General features: G+C 31.6%; 1 long non-coding RNA gene across 1 annotated transcript; it reads right to left on the reverse strand.

Annotated features, from left to right (window-relative positions):
* Window positions 1–410: 410 nt before the first annotated feature.
* Window positions 411–770, reverse strand: LOC149166364 (uncharacterized). The gene is made up of 2 exons (XR_016260604.1): window positions 628–770; window positions 411–536 (listed from the first exon to the last, which is right to left on the reverse strand). It is a non-coding gene; the product is annotated as an uncharacterized LOC149166364 (long non-coding RNA).
* Window positions 771–7,539: the final 6,769 nt, after the last annotated feature.

A 7,539-nucleotide genomic window follows, 5' to 3' on the forward strand; every position in this document is an offset into this window, starting at 1 on the left:
ATATGCCAAATGAAAAAGATAAAATAGCAGGGACAATAAAAATGCAGCGTTTTTATCTATAAAGCAAACACAGTAACAAGGCAATTGAGAGCAGCTACAGAGAGTTTCGAAAGTTGGTCTGGGCTCATTTCCGCGATGTTCCATTTTCCCTTTGTCTTTCTGCTTGGGGCCGGCTATGCAAGTCAGGGGAGAGCAGCTACAGAGCGTTTTGAGGGCTAAAACAGGCTAAAACAGCCAAAACAGACAGAATGCCATAGAATGCCTAAAACCCTAAACCCTAAAACAACAAAAATGCCATAGAATGCCTAAAACCCTAAACCCTCAGAAAATTGCTCAAAATACTGCCATAAAATGCCATAGAAAGTTCACAAAATATCCTGTTAGAGATGCTTGTGTTGAAAAACACAGAGTAAAGCTGGTAGGATTAAAAATCCTATCGGTTACAGGCCATGGATGGTCGCCGACCTCCCCCACCTTCCCCACAGCTCGCCAGACCTTCTCCACACCTGCAACGTCCTTTTCCACACCTGCAACACCTGCAACAGGAAGAAAAAAGCCATTAGAAGCCATTAGAGATCACAAAAACAACAAAAACAGCAGAGCTAAACCCTAAAAATGCTATGTTACCTCAAGCTCAGTAGAATGGCGACCGACTCCTCCCCAAACAACAAAATCGCCGAATAAGACCACCACCAGAGAAATGCTAAACAACCGGCATTCCATGTTAAACAACTTGCATTCCAGAACGACCAAGAAATCCAGGCGGAAAAGCACAAGAAAAGTAGAACCGCTGTCCCAGCCAGAAACCCAGAAACTCCATCAAACCTTCGCACCAGCACACGAATAAACGACTCTGCGCGCAACAATACAAACCCTGTCAACCGAACACAGCATTCCCCCAACACACGTTCTAACCACCATGCGCGCAGGTTACAGGCCGTCCCGCGCCATCTTCGGCGGGGGGCTTCGCCCAACTACCGCCCCGAGCAGAAAGACAAAGGGAAAATGGAACATCGTCGAAATGAGCCCAGACCAACCATGTAAATGGCGCGAAGTTCGTGTTTTAATGTTCGAGGTGATAGCCCACACGGCCAGCTCCACGGTGGACAGGTGTCGTACCGGAGCCATGTGGGTTGACGCGTGGTATTACGACGTGGCGGGGAGGGCGCACATGTATTGGCGACCCTCCCCTATAACACTCTCATTGCACAAACTTATTTTAACGCCGCATATCTGACGCTTAACCATCGAACTTGCTACTCTATACTGATGGAACACTATCGAATCCCATCAGACTAAAGTAATAAGGTGTCAAATATTTTACATTAAAGCGTCGTCATTTTTCCATCTAAGGTGAAGGATATTCACCATTTTTCTTCACTTATTTGACAAGTGTGGGTTTCGTAACCATCGTTTTACCCATCGCATATCTGACGCATGTGAGCATTGCAAAATTGACCTCAAAGCATCGAATTTTTAATGACATTTTCATCCATTTTTGTCATCGAATATTCGACTTCAATCCATCGAATATTTGACGCTTAATAAAGTGTCAACTGTTCCACATTATGGCAGCGATGAGTTTCTTGGGCTCCAATGTGTCAAATAGTTGACGACAATATGTCAAATATCTGACGAATATCCGTCAAATTTTGGCCCCATTTGTACAAGTGGGAATTCATGTTATGCATATCACAAAGATTTTGGAATGCCTACTCTTAATATTAAATGAGTTTTGTCAAGTGAAACCTGCAAACATATGGCACATATGTAATACGACATCCTTGTGGTAATATTATGTGAACCATACAGAAATGTGAGAGTTGGAAAAGTTATGAAACACAACTTGCACTTACTTTTTCGTATCCCAAGGAGCATGTTCTAATCCACAAAGGAGTGTAGGTAGTTGGAAAAGAGGCTGCAAAACTACCCTTGTGTGCTTTTTTTGCTACGGAAAATATAAGCTTTGAAACTCATTGGAACCTGAAAAGTTTTAAAGTTATCATGTTTCCTCTAATATATTTATTATACAGTACACGAGCTTAGATGTTTTGGTGACAACATAAATAAATCCTTCAAGGAGTGATAAGAAGAAAGTGAGCTCATCAATTTCTAGTCCTTTTATTAAGATTGTTCTTTATTTCTGGCATTATTTAGTGTTGTTATAAGGTCTTATATTTGTTATATTTATGGCTAACTAGTGCACTTTTTGCATAACATATTTTTTATTCAAACTTAAGGAAAGAGTCCAAGTTTCCCGACACTTTGTCTTAATTTTTGGCATTTCGAGTGTCTCTGTAAGAATATTATTACATCTTAGACATTTTAGAATTGATTTATGGTCTAGATTATCATAGAAATTAGCCAAAGAAATATATTGTACTTATATTTTTATTAGTAAAATTAACAGTTGATAGCCTATATCTTTTGACATATATTTCCAAAAAAATTACTTTATATTGTTAATTTTTATTTATGGATTTTTATGACATTAGTGGCTGAAATTGGCAGTTAATTTATGTCAGATTTCAAAACATACTTGCATGACCTTATGGCTAATAGGTTATCATCATAAAAGTCTTCATATAATCTCATTTTTTTAGTTTGTTGTAAATTTATTCAAATTTTAATTTATTTGCTTTACATAATATACATGATTGTTTATATTATCTCTCTTTCATTTGTTTCTTAAGAAAAATCCTCTTAAGAAGGTTTGGTTATGTTTACTTCTAATATATGGTTTTAGTCAGTATGTGTTTGCTTTTAGTAAGTTAAAATCTCAATGTCATAAAACTTAAGAGGGCATGAGAATACATGCCTTACCTTTAAGTCACTTTAGTGACATTGGCTAAAAGATAGGAATTTAGGTTATTATTAACTTTTAGCATTTTGGACAAGTATCTTATATGAAGAGATGAACCTCCTTACATTAGACACTCGAGCATTTTCATAGTATCATATTATCTTCTTGTTTGTATCTTATGTTACTAACTCTATCCAAAGTTTAAGAATTACGTATCTAACTCATTTCATAAATAAATAAATAACTATTTTTTTTTGGGATATCTAGGAAAACCCATTGGAAGGGATCACATCTTGTCAGCTTATTAGAAAAGCCTAATCTTGAAGACATTGAGGAGAATTGACCCTGTGACCTTCCATTGACAAGGTGCTTTAGTGATAGGAACTCGACCAATTGATCTAACCCTCGTGGCCAACTCATTTCATAATAATTAAGATAGACATTAAATTAAAATATTAAAATCACGATCCAACATTAGTTATACATATTCTAAAATAATATCCAATATATCTTGATATGAAAATTCTAACTTAGAAATTATTGTAAGATGTTAATGTAATCTATTTTATTATAATATCTTAATTTAATTACATTACACTAGCTAGTCTAATTTATCACAAATTAAATGTGTAAGTAAAACAATATTGTTACCCTACCTAATTACATGTTCAATTAATCTGATATTTAAGCATTCTTGAAAATATAAAAACTAGTCAAATACATATATCATAAATCGAATGTTTAATCTCATATGTATAGCTTTCTCATGGTGTTTCATTAAATAATTACTCTAATTGCGCCAAGAGGCGCTCTCTAGCCCAATATGGTAGAGATGTTGTAATGTAATGCTTAACATTTTGACTAAGTAAAATTAAATAAAAACAAAAATAAAATAAAACTTAAATAAAAACATTAATGTAATGTAATGTAGATAAAATATATAAATAAAAATGGCATAGGGTATTAATCCATGGTATTAACATGTGGTATTCATGTGGAATATAACCTATTTAGAGGGGCAAATTAAACCATCATAGATTCATCTTAATTCTTAATCTAACAAGCATCGAGAGGAATCAAATCTTGATATACAAACCTATTCTAGAGTGAAAAGAGATTTGATGAATCTCGTAAAGGTTCATTAAAATGATTTTTGATGTGGGAATTAGATAATATAATTTCAAGTAAGATTAATATTTCTTGTTTGTACTTTTGAATGTGAAAATGGATCCATCATCATAAATAAATGCATTTGTGAATGTAAAAATGGATCCATCATCCTAAATAAATGCATTTGTGAATGTAGAAATGGATCCAACATCCTAAATAAATGCATTTGTGAATGCTGAAATAGATTCAACATCCTAAAAAACCTTTGAGGCACTAGAACTTTATAAAATAAACAAATTAAACTTATAGTTTTTAAAAATCTCAACCGAATTTTAGATAAAAATTACTAGAAAAAATATTTAGAAAAAATGTCATTTCATTTATTAGTTATTGAAATGAATGGTTCACCTTTGCATTCTAAACATTATTGACGTTATTTTTAAGTATCTCTGTCACAATGGTTTGGGCATTGCACATTATAAATGGTAGAGATACGAAGAAAGATTATTACTTTGAGTTCTCCTAAAGGATTGAGCACTCCTTCCTATACAACCATAAAGGAGGGAAAGAATGAAACCCAATAGGGAGATGAATCATTAGAATGAGAAAAAACAAAAGAAAAATGAATCAAGATATCTGAAACTACGAAGTAAATTGTCCTGATTCTTTTTTTTTTCCCACCATTGGACTACAAATATCATAGATCGAGTGCTTGAACCTATATGTATTGGAATTTTCATAATGTTTCATTAGATTTTGTGTAATTTTTTTCCTTATTGTAAATTAATATCAGAGGATTAGTGTTTAAATATATTTTTTATTAATATTTTTCTTATTACAAAAATTATATAATCATTTATAATATTAAAATTAGAATATTTCCGTTTTAATAAAAAAAACACTCACACGCAAATTAGAATATATTCATTTAAAAAAAACAAATTAGAATATATTCACTTAAAAAAATAGACACATATATTAATATTATAATTTATTTATTTTTTTGAACTTTATATACCAAACAAACATAAACTTAAGAAGTTTAAGAGTTTCGCTATAGAAAATAAAATATGAAATTTCAAACAATTTTATTTTATTTTAATTCGTTAATATTATATAGTACATTTATTGCACCATAGGTTGAAAGTATCTTGGTTTTTAGATGAAATAATAATGTTGATAGGTGTATTTTTTTTGAAATATAATTTTCATAAATTTTAAGTGGATAGGTATGTTTGTTTTAGAATTGGGCTTCTAAAATTTTAATTTAATTATAAATAATTATTAATTATTAGATGAATTGTAGGGATTTAACTTCTATGAAATATTTACAAGAGGGTTGAGATTTACTTTAAAAGTAGTTATGCCTTTACTATTTTTTTATTTAATTAAAAAATGTCATGTCCAAAAGATTGAATTTGGCTTTTATTATGGCATTGAATTCTTATTATTTATAGTTGTTTTATTATTGTTTTTTTTGTGAATGTATATATACTTAAATCATATGTTAAGTTCTAACATTCTTATTAGTAAAAGAGTTGATCTGCCTTCCTTTCCTTGAATAATACTCTTCTTCTCTTCTCCCTGAACTACTCCCTTAGTTGTGGTAACTCAATCAACCTTCCAAATGAATAGTTAAGGGTTTAATCCTCTAACTTCTAGCGATTAAATTTTTCATATTCATGTGCCCCTTACAATTACATAATGGTTTCAACTCATGTGATAATTAACTCAACTATTCGTTTGAAAATATCATCATCCATGAAAGACAACCTTCTCATTGAAATATACCATTGACTTGCTTAGTACTACTAACTAAGCCTCCTAATCTACAACTAATCCAAGTCAATTCAATTAAAAAAAATATTAGCCCATTGTCTAGTCACCTCACAATGGTTCTCAGCCAAATGATGCCCATTCCAATTTAGCTAACTAATTAAATTGGAGAGTTCCCTCCATTCCTAGAGTTAATATATTCACATGGGAAAATTCTCTCCATTTCAGCTCTAATTTTACCTTTTCCATTTCCACAAGCTCAAGTTTTCTAGTGTTATGTTGCAAAATTGGTCCAAGGATTGAAATGTATACTTGTACAAATATCGATTTTAAACCCTCTTTTGCAAATCTATACATTTGGACAAAGTATTGAAGTGACCAATTATATAAATTTGTCTCTTAATCCCTCTTATTTATGTGCTACTGATTCTTCTCCTCCATATTGTCATTTCATAGGAGGTTATGCTACCAAATTTTCTCATCCAAATGACATTCTCATAGAAGCTTATAATGTTGTTAAAATTTCGAGAGAGAGGGATAGAGAGAATCAAGTTTAAGGAATACAAGTCATAATTGAGAGGAGCATTCATAGTGATTTCAATTGTATTGTCAAGCATCGTGTGAGTTAAGGAAACATTTTATTATGCCATGGTTATAATATTGTGGTAGGTTGATCAAGGTCAAAGGGCACCAACGTCATAGCAAGTAAACATCAATGTAGTTGTACGTAAAGCAATATAACCACGAGATTTATTCTAGAGTAGCATATTATCCATTATAGAGAGATTCAAATTCATATATTTAGGAATCATATAACTAAATGAAAGATTCACTATGCATATGACCAACTTGAGAAAATGCACTCCTTCATCCTTTTCAATGTATTGTATACAATATGGAATATATACTGATCCTGTCATAATTCCTATTCCAAGAGCCTTCCATGATGATGATTTTTTTTATAAATTTAGAACCTTTTATATTGGCCATGATATAACGTAAAGTTTCTATATAAATTTGGACATATGTCAATAGTGGTTTTCTTATTAATATGATCATGATTAATTGTGGATGAATTGTTTTTTTTTTTTTTGTATGTGTCATAATTAACTTTTGAGATATCATCATATTCATGAGCAAATATTTAACTAGCTAAACTTCCCCTCTTATGTAAGAAATGGATTTTTTTATTGATCTAAATGTTTCATCAAATTCAACTCTTTGAATGTTTATAGTTGAGGATGATGGAATAAAATTACAAATTACACTTATTTGATAAATAGTGTGATAAGGGAAGGAACAAGCCTCATAGAAGTCCAAAGATGCTCCTTAGGAAGTTCTTAGTGATCTTGATTGTTTGATGATGATACATTGTTCGTGTCTCCTAACCCAATTATAACAGTCAATAAGCTTGTGGTTAGAACGAATGAAGAGCTTGATTGTTTGATATACGAAGAACTTGATCGTTTGATATGCATTAGAAACAAAAATACTGAGATTAAAGATATGGTAAAAATGTTCAACCAACATCTTAATAGATATCAGGTAATAACCATATTTTAAAGTCATTTTTTTATGTCATCAGTTCAATAATGATTTCTTTTTTTTTTCTTTTTTTTTTTTTTTAACTTTTACATTATCTAATCGAAGAAACATTTTCTTTCTTATATAGGATTTTCTGGTAGAGTTCACACCACAACATATAGGCACCACGAACTAGTTTTCAATGGTAGAGAGTGTCATACATGAGGATCCTGTACTAGAAGAGGAGCACAGGGAAACCATTAACCAACAGTGTCGACTAGTGCATGAGCTAAAGAAAACTGTAATGATATTTTTATTAATGAATA

This window comes from Pinus tabuliformis, chromosome 5_1, assembly GCF_031772625.1.
Source record: "Pinus tabuliformis cultivar Carrire ecotype Pingquan chromosome 5_1, CPIR1, whole genome shotgun sequence".
NCBI classification, from domain to species: Eukaryota; Viridiplantae; Streptophyta; class Pinopsida; order Pinales; family Pinaceae; genus Pinus; species Pinus tabuliformis.